Genomic DNA, 15,238 nt, shown 5'->3' on the forward strand with positions numbered 1-15,238 from the left:
CAAATCTGGCTCAGCCAAGCCTTTGCAGGCACAGCAAGGTGCTTAAGGGAGATGTGTCTGGCTGCACATGTGGATGCTTTGAGCTAGACCAGCAAACCACTGCTTTGGAGATGCTAAGCACACAGCGTTTTAAAAACAAAGATTGTGCTGGCTGTCCTTAGCCACCAAAGAGATTTGTTGTATTTAGACCCAGTTTATGTGCGTCCTGTTTTTAACCCTTCAGTTCTTCTGAGAGCTGCCAGAATTTCAAAGAGTTTTAACAGTAGCAGCAGAGCTGAAAAACAAATGCAACTGAGACAATAAACAGATGTGGCACAAGATCTTTGCAGAGACACAGTAGCATGAACAATATACAAAACATCTCAATATTTATTTCCCTGCATGCACTATCACAGCCATATAAGCATGTAAGATTTTTCCAGTCCTCCTGGTACTGTCACTACCAATCTCATACTCCATTAATTGTCTGCATGTTGGTAGCACTTAAATTCCAGGCAAGACAGACTCCCTCTGCTAATCTCCATGCTCATTCTGACTGTGTTCATAATTTGGAGGTGTCATAAAAAATACTACGATTCTGCAGCATCTTCCCTGCATTGATTAAGGCATGTGACACAGACCAAGTAACCCATAGATCGGTGCCCTGCTAGATAGAGATGGCCTGAACATCGCTGTCTGTCGCCTATTCAAGATGACAGAAAAATGCTGAGGTGGTTTCTGGGTTAAAATCAGAAGCCTCATCCCCCAGCAGAAGAATTTGGGGAAATCTCTGCAAAATCTCTGAGACTTTCTGGGGTATTTCCAATGGAGAGGCTGACCTGGACTTTGATTGTTAATTAAATTAAATACTTCAGACAGAAAAAAAAAAGGCAGATCTCCTGTATTTATTTATTTATTTTCTGGCTCAGGCTAGAAATCTAAACAGGACTGGTTAGAAAGGTACTTTCCATAATCCTTATGTCCATCTGTGCTTGTCTGTGCACAGCTTCTATACAGAACGTGCACGTAGAAACCTGAGCTGTCCCATAGAGAGCAAGCCGCAGAATACTTGTGTTTGGGATAGACTGATTTCACATGAAAAGCCCTTGCAAAAGGAAGGCCCAGCAGCAATAGCAAAGGAACAGCGTGAAGCAGATCTGTGTGAAAGAACCCTGGGTGAGGGCAAGCGGGTACATGTACATTGGCAGGAAGGAGAGGACCGGCCCAGCTCTGCCTTCCTTGCGCAGGCAAAAGGCTTCTTGAAGATGCCTGCAAATAGAAGTGCAGGATGGAGCCATCCAGCTGGGGATGTGTTGCACCTCAGTTCTTGTGATGAAGACACAGATGGTGTTAGGCTACTAGCCTGCAACAAAGCCAATTTTGGCCTTATCTGATCTTGGAGTTCTGGTTGTTGTCAAACCCCCAAAGCAGACATGGAAGGATGCAGCTCTCATCATTTGGGCTTACCCTCATCTCAGACAGGGGTTGTAAACAGCTGCTTTTCTGTTTGCACAGGGAGTTTGCACTCATGAGTTGACACAGGCCACTAGCCATGGATCGCTAAACTCTCCACACAGGCAAGATGAGACCAGTGATGCTGCAGCTAGTAAGCAGGACCCATGCAGCATGGTCAGCCTCAGCTGTGATGCAAAGAATTAAATGGGGCCCTTTAGCTAGTCAGTCTCCCGGACTGTCCCTACTCTTACATCTCCCATTTGCCCCAGCTATGGTTGCCATACTGCTGGCACATTGGCTTGCGTGGCTTCTGCCCCAGCTAAATGCAAGGCCAGAAGGACATAAGCCAGCACTCCTGCACCAGCCTTCCTGCATCAGCTGTGACTTCTGCTCTCAAATAGGAAGTTGATAAAAACCTCATTTGGTTGCAGAAAGAAAAATCAGATTTCAAAACCTTTCTCAAAAGGGCTCCAGAGCCTAGCAGCCCTGCTGGCATTAACCCTTTCTGGAATGCAGGCCTCTTCCCAGCTGCACGTAGGGCCAAGGAACGCCTGAGGCTGACACCAGATACTCTGTCGCACCTTGCTCAACTCTTTTGGGGCTTTTTTTCCCCAAGCTGCTGCTTACATTCTCTTGTAATGTTGTTTTTATCTTAGGGCATATCGCATGTCAAATCTGCTTTTATCGATAACCAGGTTAGGGGGTGGAGGAGAGAGAGGAAAGGGGGGTTAGGAAAAACTGCTGTCTCAGTTAACAAGCACACCCATTGCAAAAAATTAGCAACGAGAGGAAGGCAAAAAAAAACAACAACAAAAGAGACAGTGCTAGATTGCATGGCAAAATCCATCAGCCCCTCAGCAAAATGCTCAACTCCTGGGAGGAAGATCCAGCTCCTCAGGCTTTACACAGGCGTTCTCACTTCTGGGTTCCAGATCCAAAACCTTGATTTTGAGGGAGATCTCACAGCAGAGTAGACTCTTACCTTTCTATTGAGCCTTGCACATTTTCCACCCGGCTGCAACATTCCTGCCTGCCATCCTAAGTGAGAATCACTTCTGTGGCTGGGAGGAGATACAGCCTTCAGCAGGGGGATCATGGTGATCCATGCTCAAAAGACCACTTAACCCACAGGACATCTCCGCATGGGCTCTGCGGGAAAACCAGTACTTTGCGTTTCCTAAGAGGATCAAAATTGCAATGCTCTTTGTAGACTGTTGGTCCAATGGCTCCACTTTGGGAGGCCATGATTTTAGTATCCTTCCTGCTAGATACGGAAAATGTCACTTAGAAGAGATAGCAGTTTTCAGCCTTTTTGTCCTTTTGTTTTCTTGCCTTCGTCTAGGAAGATGTCGCTTACCCTGACACCGGGGGCAGAGCCAAGAGGCCTAACTGCAACACCAGAACACACACGCCACCAGATCTGCAGGCTGCTACTCTAAGCACATGGACCATTCCTGCCCCTCAGCCATGACCCTGTTGTGTGTCCACTCCACGTGCACTGTCACTGGCAGAAAGCCTTTGCGAAAGGTCCCAAACGTCTGACTTTCCACCCTGGCAGGATCTGGGCAACTAACTTCCCTCCACACCCTCACTACGGGCTGTGGATTTCCTGGCCCTCCCGCGTGCACAGCATGACCCATAACGGGGCATACTGTCTTGAGGTGAGCAGGTGCTCGGTGTTTCTCACCACCTTCCCCTCTTTTCTTTCTGTGTCCTATATTGGTCTATGATTAAATCGAACCTGTTTAACCGCCACAGCCAGATGTGGGAACCCCATTCATTTGTTACAGAAAAAAAAGGAAAGAAAAAAAAGAAGAAAGAAACAAAATTGCATGCAGTGACAGTTGTCTGCATGTGACGTGTGACCTGCAGCCCTCTGTATACCCTGAAACCACAGGATCTTTGCCTGGGCCGTGGGAACTTGATGTATCAGACCCTCAGAAACCCAGTCTTAGATATTCACCCCCCAAAGATCTTGCTGCCTCCAAGGCTGAGGAAAAGCATGCCCCACCAGACTTCATATATCCTCTCATATAACCCTCCCTCTGAACGCAATACAGATCTCAGTCCTTTCTGGACAAGGAACCTTTTCCAGCATGGACTCAGCCTCCCACAACTGCATGGACCAATATAACTTGCTACTTTCAGCCTCAGCGAGCCCCTTCCCTCCATCCCACCAAACTAGATTGTTTCACAGCCACAGAAAACTTGTTTCACATCTGCCCCTGAAGCAGACTGCCTTTTGTGACTGAGTGACTTCTGTCTGCCATGTGAGCCTTTTACCCTGGGCTCCGATGAACATTGTCACCACTATGATTCACTAGAGATCCTATTGCCACCATCCATGGGATGATCAGTTCTTGCTGTGACACCAACATCCCCCGGGCCTGATGGAGGTCCTTACAGCCAGATCCAAATGACATATAGTCATGCTCCGAGGAAAACTTTGTCCAGGGAACGTGGCCCAGAGTCAATAGTGCCTATTCCCAAATACTTCATTTTATTTTATTTTATTTTGCCTCTTCATATCTGCGTATTCTAGGATGGAGAGCGCTCTAGGATTTCCCACCTATCATCATTAACTGGGACCTTCAAGGTGACCAAGAATAAAAGTCTGCAGGGAGTTGCATGGCAGGGGGTCAGTGAGCAGAGCAGAGCTAGCAGAGCCATTAAATCAGCTGGGGCAAGCTAACAGGGGTTAGGGACAAAAATTCAGACCCAGAAAGGAAGAGACGGAGACATGAGGGAGGAAGGGAGGGAGGAGGAAGGAAGGGAGATTATATCCGTCCCCATGCCCAGAGCGGGGAGGTGAACAGACAGAATAAGCAGTGAAGCCTATCATTGCCTCCCAGCTGGTACAGATCCCTGGAGACAGGCTGTGGGTCACAGCCTGTTGAAAATAGGGCTGTTGTCTATGTGAGGCTTTATCAGTTGCTGTTTCTTCTTTCTCTCTGTCCTGCTCCAAACTCTTGATTTCCAAAAAGGGTGGGAGATGTCACAGAATCAGCAGCACATCCTGAACAGCTGCTGCCACCCTCTATCTCTGCCACACTCCTTGCGTCTCTCACTGCTGCTTCTGAACCCCTCCAGAAAAACTGCTCTGTCTGCCTAGCTCATACAAAGGGCCTGAGGAGCAGCATCAAACCTTGAATTTGGGGGACTGTAGATTTCCGGTGGAATTCAGTTCTGGCTTCCCCTTAGGTCTGACTGATTCAAGACTTCTGTAGACTGACACACTTTGGATCAGACTCCTGCAGAAAGAGCAATGTGGGCCTATTACATGGCAAGACTTGGGGCCTCTTTCCTCTCAAAGGGGTGACAGCAGGTGGGAGAGGGTAAAAAGGTTTCTCAAAGCCCAAGGCTTTTGATGGAGCAGCCAGTGTGAAGATGGCCCTGCCCCATATCTTGACTGGGTAATGGGATTCTTCCATGGCCACAGATAGAAGGTAGGAGGGACGAAGACACATGCCTGCCAAAAGCTGGATGGGTCTCTCCCAAAAGCTATTTCCATAAAGATACTTAAGCATCTAATTCCTGTTTGAATATGCCTCTTCTATAGAAAAGGAGGTTCTTTATGAAGGGTATATCATGATTTTTAGAGCCACTAGCAGCTCAGCTCTTTCTAAAATCAAGGAAGGCCACAGGAGCTCAGCTTCTCTGAAAACCAAGTCCTGAGAGAAAAGCATTGCTGTTCAAGTGATTTTTAGCAAGCCTTCCTCTCCTTGCTCTCCTCACAGCTTATTTGAGGATTTCTTCCCAAGGAGTCTCACATTTTCCTGAAGATCCTTTTCTGAACACAAACAAATAAATTTCATGCTTTGTCCTGCGGGAGAATCTTTTATCAGTTTCTTGCCCTGATGATGACAATCTTTGTTTCTTCTGAAGATGGGGACAAAGGAGCTGGATTTGATCAAAAAAGATTCAGCCCAGATCCAAGCTCAAAACTCAGTTTGAACCTGTTGAGAAGGTCCAATAAGTTCACAAAAGTTTCCACATTTCATCCATTGCTGCTGCTTCTCTATTTCCAAGATCCCATTGGAAAAAAAAAGAAAGCAACTTTCATCAGACTCCCAGCTCAAATTTACAGATAGAGCATTTCCTCAAGAAAGTGCTTTGCTAAGGAATGCCAGTATTCTTAAAAGGACAGATTTAACAGGCAAGCACAGGCGACTACTCCCTCTCAACCCCGTTAGTGTTGCCCACCCCTGTGGCAGTAAGCAGCTGCCCAGCTTTCTAACTCTCCCAGTCAAATCACTGCCAGTTCTTAAGCTATTCTCCCCCCCCCCCATTTTAAAGATGGGGAAAGACAGAAGCGTAGAAAGAGAAGTGCATTGCTGTATACAAAAGCAAACAGCAGAGCCAGAAGAAGACCTTCTTCTAAGCCTAATGTTTTAGTCATTGCACTCCAGCAGCACACAAATTGCTTGCAGAAGGTTCTGCACCAGGGCTGATTCTCAAAACATGCTGAACTTCACCCGTTATTGTGGTAAGCATTTCCAAAAGCTGGTAGAACCTCTCAGTCTAAGCTGGGACAGATCAAGCAAGTCACATCTATGCATGAGACCACGTTGAGGCATGTGGGCTGTTCAGAATCCATCCAAGCAATTTCCCTAGAAGTTGAGAAATGGAAAGAACTCCCACAGGGATCCCAGTCCAGCTGGGACAGGCAATTTTGCACAACCTCAGTTCAAGTACTTTATCAGAAGAATTTTCCAAACTTCCATGTTCTTCCTGCTCTAAGGTGGAGCTAGTTCAGCCCACTCAAAGCACAGGCCCATGATTCCAGCGTAGGGCCACAAAGATGATTAGGGGACTGGAGCATCTCTCTCATGAGGAAAGGCTGCGAGAGCTGGGCCTGTTTAGCCTGGCGAAGAGAAGACTGAGAGGGGATCTTAATGATGTATACAATATCTTAAGAGAGGGTGTCAAGAGGACAGACTCTTTTTCAGTGGTGCCCAGTGACAGGACAAGAGGCAATGGACACAAACTGAAACATAGGAGGTTCCACCTAAATACAAGGAAAACCTTCTTTACTGTGATGGTAACAGAACACTGAAACAGGTTGCCCAGCGAGGTTGCATAGTCTTCCTCTCTGGAGATACTCAAAACCTGTCTGGATGCGATCCTATGCAATGTGCTTTAGATGATCCTGCTTGAGCAGGGTGGTTGAACTAGATGATCTCCAGAAATCTCTTGCAACCTCAACCACTCTGTGATTCTGTGATCTGCTGCAGGAATTATTCAGTGTGGCCCTGGATGCTCCCTGCCCTGCTCAAGTAGAGGAGTTACCTTCATTTCCAGATGGGCTGTGGTATTCCACCACCACACCTGGATTCTTGGGCCTGCGCATGGAGGAGCAGGATTCCTTCCCCCACCCCTACCCTGAAAGGGCAACACCCACCGTGTGGTTTCCTGAAACGACAGAGATATTTGTCAAAGACAGCAGTAAGAAACCCAAATGTGGTAAGTGGCCTCTTCTGAGTTGAGTGAGCTGCTGGTGCTGGTGCTCTGGGGTAAGGCTGTTGCCCTGTGGGGCTAGCAACAACATCTTACTCTTTGCAAAATATCAAAGGCACATGCGATGTGGCTCTGCCTCAGAGCGGAGATGGGCTTCCTCTGGTAAGCTGTTAGCCACAGAGAGAAGAGTGCAAAAGACATGCAGGAGACAGACATTGTCCTGGCCTAGCTTCAGTGCTGATGTCTGGTTTATCAGAGAAGTGTCACCCATCTTGCTGTGCAGTACTTCCTCTGAAAGCCTGAAGGTCTGGTCCTCTTCAGAAGCCATTTAAAAGTCAGGCAGACACCTGAGGTGAGGAATGGGCTCAAGCCCCAAGGCAAAAGATGCCAAATGTGGATACAGGGGTCAGCAAACACAGGGATAATTCTGTTTGCTGCAATTAGGCATTGCATTTGCCACTTCTTGGGCAAAGATGAGCAAGGACAAAAAGCAGATTGAGAGTTTGAGAAAGGTTAGAGTCACACTTGTGGCTCTGATTATGTGGCTGTCAGTTGCTTCAATCTCTACTATGGATCACAAAAAAACCACAAACTTTGGACAGGCTTGATGTCTCCAACTCAAGTCTATCTCATCTTTTCCACGTGGGGAGAACAGACAGGCAGCTGCAGTGACCATATTGATGAATCTTTTGTCTACGAGCACCTTCCTATAATTTAATTAATGGGAGGGAAATTGATTGTTGCACTCGAACAACAGGGAATGTGTTGGAGTTTTCCAAACTCCCTTGTCTACAGCTAATCCTGCTCCTAATGTTTGGTCCAGGAGATCTTACCAGCACAGGCCATTAAGCTCAGTTTCCTCTTTTAGTCTCTAACAGTCAGGGAGGGAAGTGAAGATTGTGTTAACTGGGGACAGGACAGGGTGGGGCTGGACTTTTGCCCTAGAAGGGGATGTGGACCTGCACCTTAGAGAGTCTGTTGAGACTGCTGATCAAGAAACATCTTGCAGGAAGACAAGGGTAGACAAACTCCTTGAACATGGACAAGAAAGCAGGAAAAAAAATTACACAGAACCAGAGACAGGTCAGAGATATGTCTCTGCTCATTATTATTAATTATTAAGCAACAGTAACAGGCTCATACTGCAACAGAAACAAAACTACAGATGAGCTCTGTCCGGGCAGGGCCTAAGAGCTGACTGTCTGCGACTCACCCATGCCAGGGGCAAGGCAGAGGCAATGTATCTCTTTTCCCAGGGTCTTTCTCTAGCTAATCCAGTTACACCTAGTATCTGGGCTGTCCAAAGCAGCTGTGGACACTTTGCTGAAGGCAGGGATGGGAGGCAGAATGACATCATGTGGATAGGACAGGATGGGGTGGAAAGTTTGATATCTCCAGCATAGAAGGAAAGGTGAGGACTGCTTGTATCTTACAGACTGCTTGGTCTGTAAGATCTGGACTGGACAGCATCCTCCGAACCCAGCACTGTTCCTCTGCCTGCTGTTTCAGGCAGAGGAACATTTGCTGTTCTCTGGAAAGTAAACCTTAGATCTAACTGATGACATAGAAGCCAACCTAGTCCATCCCCTCATAACCTTTCAAACAAGGATTCAGACAAAGGAAGGGAACAGAGTGGAGTAGAATAGCCACTGAGTCACCGATGAGGCTGGACAAACATACCAGAGATCTGCAGTAGTTCTCAGCAGCAGAGGCCCTGGACAGCCTAGAGGTGTGGGCTTACATGCTTGGTGGATTAGACATGGCACTGACTCAGAAACACAGCTATGAGCTGCTGGTGGAATGGAGAGGGAACAGCTTTTACATGAGCTAAATAATGTTGAAATAAAAAGTCCAGAATGTATGCATCTCCCCAGGGCCCACCAGTAAAGATGATCTCTGTCCTTCCAGTTTGGCCAAATGCAGCTCCTGAGACTTCCTTGGTGTTGTAGGCTCATCTTTAAGGCGCGTAACTTGCAGACAAGAGATCCTGGACACATCCTATCCATGATCTCAGCAGTAAGGGTGGAGGAAATCTGTCTGTGATGGCAGTGGGGAGAGGCAGGGACCCTTCAGAGTCTAGTTCCAGCACTGACTCTGCCTACTGTGTATCCCTACTTTGGATCCCTGACATGTCGGAGAGTTTTCTGCACCCTTGAAAAGCCTAATTAAATTGCCCTATGAAGAGATGCATCTTATTTCCTGCTTTAACTGTGCAGATCTGCACTTCCAGCACCTGGATCTTGTTATTCCTGTCTGTTAGATCAAAGAGCCCTCTACTATCAGACACCTTCTCCCCTTTTAGCTATTTATAGCTCCAGCTAAAAGGCTTCAAGCTTTACTCCAAGAAACACTGACTGGAATGCCTAACTCACGCGTTTTGAGATATATTTTGCATTCTGCAAACTTTTCTGCACCTCTCTGCGCATTTTACATCTCCTTTTTGAAATGTGGACTTTAGAAGTCCAGCTGTGAACCCCCAGGGCTATCCAGGGAGCTTATCCCCATCCCTACTCTTTGCTACTAGCCAAGGCAGGGCAGCCCTTACTGCCAAGGCATCAACACAGCCTCTTCTACCAAACAAAGCTGGCAAAAAATCTGCACGGGTATTACTTCCAGAAACTTCAGTTAATGCACATGTCTACAACCAACAGTAACACCACTGCTATTTTAGAGAGAATAATAGTTACATTGTAAAAAATATAAATAATACCTGTCAAAATAAATAATAATAATAATAATAAATAAATAAATGACAGCAGTGAAGTGGCTATAAACTCCCTGCACTTGGCTCACCATTTCTGCAAGGCATAAGCCAATTTCATCAGGAAAGAAAAAAAGTTCTCAGATGTGCAGTTTATTCCCTCCTTCCCAGCAGCAGCTTCCTCTGAATATCAAGTGCTTGCCACTGTTAGAAACCGCATGACGAAAGAAATTCAGCTCTGGTCAGCCAGGGAATTTGGAGCTTTTCAGCAACAAATGGCTGCAGGAAGATTTTGGATGGGGTCCTGACAGCTAAAGGGTGCGGAAGTCTGTAAATGAATTCATTGTTGGTGGTTCTAGTGTCTGAAATAAGAAGTTGTCTGGGAATAAGGACACACTGGTCGTGACCTGCCCTCTGGTGGCAATGGCACCAGGGTGGCTTTGGGCACACCAGGAGGCAGTAGCACCCTGCGGGCGGTGCACCCAGGGTGGCAGCAAGCAGGGAGGGCAGGTGCCTTCTTTGGGCATCTCCCAGACCTCTCCACACACGGGCCGTGCTCCAAAAGACAGGACAAATGGGAGGAAGTTGCCTTGTCTCAGGGCCTTGTGCTGCAGAAACATCAACCTCCCTCACTTGCCCTGGTCCTGTCTCCAAGGCGTATGTTTGCTCTCTGGCGAGCCAGAGACACAGCAAAATTTAAGAGCACAAAGGGACATTAGATCAGTTAGCCTGATTTCCAGTCTAACACATGCTGCAAAATTTCTCTGCTATACTGAGCTCAGTAATTTCCATCTGACTAACCATATCTCTCAAAGTCATGATTTGAAAACACCAAGGTCATATAGCTAGAGTCTTCTGCAGTCTCTTCTCTGTCAGCGTCTGAGCACCTCCCAGGCTTAAAATGACAACGCCTTGGGCTTTCCATAACCAAAGAGTCCAGAGTCATCAGTTCCTGTCATTCTTTTCAAACAAGAATTTCATTAAGCTTCACAGCTACCCCGTGGGATTGTAAGTACCAGAATAACTGTTCAGCTCTGTCACCATGAGGTTAACATGTTCTTGTCCAGGGTCACACAACTGTTCAGCATCAATGGACCTGGGAATCCTAACTCCCACCTCTTCTTTGAAATAATCTGCATATGATTCAGTCAGACACAGTAAAAGCATGTGAACTTTTTTTTTTCCTTTTTCAATTTGACACCCATCTGATTTTTTTTAAAAAAAAGAAAAAAAAAAAAACTTGTTGCTAAAATGGGAAACCAGAGGAAATGTTTCAGTCTTTGGGAAAAAAAAAAAAAAAAAAACAGCATGCCCTGGAAGGCACACAGACTATCACCATCCTGTGTTTTTGTGCTTTTGCTGCCAGGTTACCGATTTCACAGGGCTCCAGAGGAAACTGGCACATTAAGTTGGCAGATTCTTCCCGTGGCAATGTCATCATGGTCTCGGTTATATGGATATTTGCTTCCATCTAGGGAGGCAAAAAGTGCTGGTGTGGCTCCACTTACTTCCAATTTCTGTCCCTTTCAAATTGGATCTTTGGCCACATCTTTTTAAATACCACTGAGAAGTGCCCTCATTTTTAGCTAGTCCCCTCCTGACTTGGCTAGCTAGTCTCCTCTAGTGGCTGCTACCAGTTACTTGAGAGGAACATGCAAGAAAGCCTGAAATCCTTGAGTAACTGGACCTTTATGGAAGATTTTCCCTCCCACACCATTGGTCAGAGGGAAGCTGTGGCATATGGGAAGAATTACATACTCCTACTGCAAAAAGGGGGTTTAGGCCCCTAATTCTAGGACTATCTGCAAATATTTACACCAGTGGATTTCTGCCAGGCTGCTGGATACTCTGCTTTTGGCGGAGTCAGACAGACTGCACTGCTACAGCATGCAGGAGGGGGAGAGCTTTCCAGGAGAGCTTTGCCACCAAGAAAAACATTTTAATCTCTGATGGAGCTTTCCATCAATAGCTCTGAAAGCCTTTCAGAAGGAATGTCCATACTCACAGCTGGGAAATGAGATGCAGAAGAGCAAAGACGCTTGCCTACAGTTACTCAGCAGGCTGGCTGCAGCACCAGGATCTAAGCCAGAGTAACACAACACATTGCCCATTAACTACAGCACCCAGCTTCCTCTGCCTCACTGCAGGGCTTTCCCCTTACTGAACCAAAAATACCCTGGAGTGCAAAGAGCTACAGACTTCAGTGGCAGTTTTGTTTTCCAAATATGTCTGTAAAGTGGTTTGGAAAGGCAGAAAAAAGAATATTCCCAAGAGAGTAAAGAAAACAGCCAGCACAGGGCTGTGAAAGAGTCTGTTATTTACACAACAGCTCCCCAATGTGAATAAATCAGGTAATGCAGTGCACATGGGGAAAGCTGAACAGTCACGTTCAGAAGAGCATCCACAGGGCAGGACAGGGCAAATAGCTCAGCTGGAGCAGGAAATACAGGCTCATGCTGGAAATTCAGCAGCTTCCTTTGCAGCCGCCCGTCACTGTGGGGGGAACTCAGGACAGGAGACAGTGAGGACTAGGGGGGCCCTCAAGATCTGTGGCTGCTCACCCGGCTGAGCAGACACCCGAATTAGGAAAGTGGCAGGAACTTGCAAGAGCGGTGGGCCTTGTCTGGGTGCACACGCTTGTGCAGCCACATGTGAAGGAGGGCAGCCTGCTGGTTGTGTCCATGTCCTGGCAGGAAGATACCTCAGCTGAGGAAGGAGCGTGCATCTAAGGAAAAGACCTCGAAGACTGTCTGAGCTGAGACAGGCGGTTTGGAGCCCAGCTATGCTGATTGCCTGGCATCCATCTGCTCTTGGCCATTGTGCGGATGCACGAAAGAGGCAGGTGCAGAAAGGTTTACATCTGGCAACCCGGTCTGACATCTCAGCTGACCCTGCTTCAAGCAGGAGAGTGGACTAGAGACCTCCTGAAGTCCCTGCCAGGCTGAATTATCCCATGAAATACCTGACCCTTCATGAGAATCCAGCCTCAGTTAGAGTGGATTCCCTTAGCAATGCTGGGGGTGGGAGGAGAGCTGGGCACTTCAGAAAGATCTAAAACAACTAGTATACAGAGGCAGGAGCTGGGAATTGCTGACAGTAGTGGTGGGAGTCTGAAATCTTGCCTCTGCAGGGCTCCCTCTTCTTTCCTACAACAACTAAAGGAAGAAGAATGGTGCCCATGCTTTTTGTAACTTCACAGTGTTTGTGCTTCTCACCTCCTGGAAGAGTGTGCCCAGGCTGCTCAGGAGGAGAGTGGATGCCTTCCATCCACATGAATGGAAATAAGCCCTGCCCCAAAAGACTTCAAGATCACCTGGGGCAGAGAGAGGCTGTGTGGCTCTACAGACTAATGGTTAGGGCAGATCCCTGGCTCCAGGGTAGGAGAAAGGGTTCTGGGTTTCAGTCCCTCTTCTTCAGGATTGTTTCTGTATTTCACATGAAGCAGTTATTGGTTAAATGCATAAAAACTCCTGAAGGCAGGATTGTTTCTTTCTGGGCAAATGCTGTAAATAACAGGTTGAAAGACAACATTACAAAGTATTGGGGATGAAAACAAGAAAAGGCCGTCCTCTGGCCTCATGCAATTAAATAGCCGGGAGTCAGGGATTAATTGTAATGCTCTGCACCGATATTGCACTCCTCACACAAAAATCGAAGTGAAAAAATTCTCAGGGCCCCTACTTGCCTGGTATCTTTCTTTAGCAGACTTTGGAGTCTATTTGCACACCACTAAGGATTATATGGCTAGCCTATTATGAGGAGAAAATGCCACCTCATTCAGTACTCTGATGCACATGATAATTCATCAGCAAAAGCACCTGTCCACACTTACTTCCTAATGTGTTTGTTCCTTGGATTTGCTACAAAAGTGACCATAGATTGGTTGAATTATCTTGATGGCACACTGAGACTGAGGAGTGCAGCGCTCCCCGTGGTATCACGCATGGTACCTACAAGTCTGAAATTCCACCATTGCTCCTATGCACATTTCCAGCTCAGCTTGGTCCAATCTTTTCACTACAGACAGCAACACTGCGCTTTTTATCCAGACTTGCCAAGTTCTTACTCCTCTTCCCATCCAAACAATTTGGGTGAGGCATGTGTGAAGAGTTAACTAGCAGAATTCAAACTACCAACAGTAAGCACTCACAGCTCCCTTCTTTCAGCTTCATCTGGACCATTAGTTTATTCACTAGGGTCTGGACCCCAGAAGTTCCTCAGCTGGAAGCCACAAGGACTCAGCACCTCTGTGAACTCAGCCTTACATCTCCTCTTACCCTGCTAAAGGGCAGAAAGCCTGCCACGCCTCTGCTACAGAAGGGCTGGGCAGAGACAGGCATCCCTGCCGTGGGCTGGAGCAGTGGCTGCTGCGTGGCTTGGCAGGATCTGGAATTCACCCTGGGATTTACACCCTGGAAATTCACGTACACCAACTGCAGTGAGATCCCGTGTCAGTACCACCCCCTTCATACACAATCATTTCAAGGTATTATCAAGATCTTTAATGCAATTACAGTCTGCAAGCCCTCTGCCAACAGTTTTGCCTGTCCCTGAGCCTGTTAAGGCGTAAGATAACACTCTCTTTCAGTCTATGAAACTATGTTGCCTCCTACCTTTGATGATCAAGAAATTTGCTTCTGCAGACATGTTTGCTTTGAACAATCCAGCCTCCTTCTTCCGCCACCTCCTTGCTTTCCCTATCTGCTGCTGATTTTGCTGCTATCGCTGATGAAAAGCCAGTGATGTGTGGAAGCCGTGTTGCTATCCAAATCAAATAAGATCAGGACCTTTAATTTCCAGCGTGGCAGCTGTTGTTTACATTGATTTTTTTTTCTCTGAGATGCACTTATTGGTCCTTACTATGTTCTCTCTCTCCCACACATGTACTTAAACAGGAAGCAAGGGATGGGAGTTGTAGTGTGGGGGTTTCCTGTTCTATGGTTTCAGAAACACTTAACTGATACCAAAGCTTTGATCAAAAGATCTAACACGCAAGCTGAAGTTCAGCTAAAAGTACATATTGCTTACAACAGGAAAACCTGAAATGTTCCCACAGTTACAGGGCTCTTGGCACGTGGTTGGTACTTTTCATGCTTTTTTAGGAAAAAAGATGAATGGAAACACGGATTACGCTAGACCAACTGGAAGTCACAGAAAGCAGGTTTTGCTTTCCTGGCTCTTTTTCATGGACCCTTCAGAAGCAGCTGAAGGCGCATCCCCCAGGGTACCCAGGCCACAAGTGGGAAACCACAACGCTGATGCATCTCAGGAGATAAATAAGTGTTCTTCTGAACTTTAGAACAAGGCGTTCTGAACTTGAGACCTCAGCTCCCAGGGCCGTAGCTGGCAGTGACAGTGGCTGTGGCCGGCGCTCCGGGCCCACATGCGAGAGCTCTGACAGCATCACACGGGCGGACTCGGGGGCGCGCAAAACCACGCGTGGGGGGGGGGCGCGAGCACGCAGGTGTGCAGCAGACCGCGGGCCAGCGAGGCTCTTGCTCTGCCACCCCGCAGAGCCCCACGGGGCCCCGGTGGGCCAGGCACGAGGGCTACATGGGACCTCCGGGGGGGGAGGGGGAAGGTAGCGGCGCCACGAGCCCAGGGGACCCCCGTGGTCCCCCGCGGCCGCCGCCGGCCCGGCCCTCC

The 15,238-nt window shown here is 47.4% G+C and overlaps 1 protein-coding gene across 1 annotated transcript in view; it reads right to left on the bottom strand.

The window, feature by feature from the left end:
* Positions 1-15,238, bottom strand: part of CCND3 (cyclin D3) — a 51,107-nt gene that overhangs the window by 35,522 nt on the left and 347 nt on the right. The gene's annotated exons all lie outside the window — the stretch shown is intronic.

Source organism: Rhea americana, unplaced genomic scaffold, assembly GCF_003343005.1.
Source record: "Rhea americana isolate MKP2758 unplaced genomic scaffold, rheAme1 scaffold_321, whole genome shotgun sequence".
Taxonomy (NCBI): Eukaryota; Metazoa; Chordata; class Aves; order Rheiformes; family Rheidae; genus Rhea; species Rhea americana.